This window comes from Abramis brama, assembly GCF_963993115.1.
Source record: "Abramis brama genome assembly, chromosome: 19".
In the NCBI taxonomy this organism is placed as follows: Eukaryota; Metazoa; Chordata; class Actinopteri; order Cypriniformes; family Leuciscidae; genus Abramis; species Abramis brama.
In genome coordinates this window covers 34949616-34951077 of record NC_139981.1, presented here as the reverse complement: position 1 = coordinate 34951077, position 1462 = coordinate 34949616, and the positions used below count along the sequence as shown (strand labels likewise).

The 1462-nt window shown below is 37.5% G+C and overlaps 1 long non-coding RNA gene across 1 annotated transcript; it reads left to right on the top strand.

Annotated features, from left to right (window-relative positions):
* Window positions 1-496: 496 nt before the first annotated feature.
* Window positions 497-1155, top strand: LOC311070085. Its single transcript, XR_014603617.1, has 3 exons — window positions 497-611; window positions 705-991; window positions 1084-1155. It is a non-coding gene; the product is annotated as an uncharacterized lncRNA (long non-coding RNA).
* Window positions 1156-1462: the final 307 nt, after the last annotated feature.

Sequence of the window (1462 nt, the reverse complement as noted above, 5' to 3'; positions counted from 1 at the left end):
TTTTGATTTTTTTCCCCCCTCCAAACCAAGATGGTCAATGGTCAGTCAGAAATGCCAAGTTGCTCTGGAATATCCAACCATTCCTTCTTTCCTAGGAGACTCTTGTAGATAAAAAAATATTGCAGCATCAAGCAATATCTAATGAGTCATATCACAGTTAAATTTTCCAAGTTTTGATTTTAGATTGGGAGAAAAATCTGATTATCCAACTGTAGTGGACATCATGCATCAATGGCTATATTTCAGCTACAGTTCATACTTATACTGTGAATATTGTTTTTGAAAATACTTAATCTGCAGTGACATTTATGTAAATAAATGTATTTTGTATTATTAGAATGTAACGTGCTTACATAATGTATGTGACTTGTATTGCAGTAATTTACTCGTAACATCAAAAAGTGATCTGATTATGTAAATGTAATTTGTTGAAACACTTTTTTTAGGGCTCTACAAAGTATACACCATTCATTTTGATGTTTCACCGGCACCCAAACACGCCAGAGGTTCTAAACACAAAGGTAGTGTCTGAGACAGATTGCTGTGTAGCAGAGGATCCGAATATTGTAATGCCCACACGGATAGTAGAGGTGACAGCAGTACAGGCAAAGGTAATTGTCTGTAGTATGAACTATAATTAAGTAATAATTCACATTATTTAAGGTATTCTATTAAGTCTGTTTATTATACATTATTTTCATAAGGTGCGGGATCACATTGAAAAAGCACAGGGGAAGCAAAAGGCAGAGTACGAGTCCCGGAAAAGAAAAAATGTGAAATCATTTCACATCCACGAAGGAGAGGAGGTACTCAAAGCAAGCAAAAGAAAAGAGGGGACGTTTAGAGGGGAACTGGACAGGCCCTTTTGTAGTCAAAGACATTACTGGAAAAGGGGTTGCTACACTTGCAGACAAATCAGGCAACATTCTCCGCCAGAAAACCAATGTGTCCCAACTCAAACCATTCCTGCGGCGTGACATTAACCTGAATGGTGAGTGAGGCAGTACATTACAGTAGATGGTCCACTTTTTGAAGTAAATGTTTATGCCAAATTTAAAATATTACATATACAACCTTTTTCAGTGAATATTCATGATGACCATGACTCTTACTGCCTGAAGACAGACATGGCAGGAGGTGATGCATCACGCACAGGTGTGCTTTATTTGATTTTTTGGGTCGAAAAATAAAGTTTCTCGGATATTCTCGAAACCGTGGATTCTGTCAGAGGGTGCTGAGACATAGACATGAATGCATGATTGGAGAAATTTTGGGACTCAGGCGAGCCCTCCATATGCGTACAATGGCAGCTTATTTATATGGTCGTTTGTACACAAACCTCCTATATGTACTTCTTATATTATTCAACAACATTTTATTGAAATCTACTATTTCTTTTAGATTCTTGACACAAGGATTGCACAGCTCTGTAAAGCACATGGTGGAACTGCTTTACAGGTGC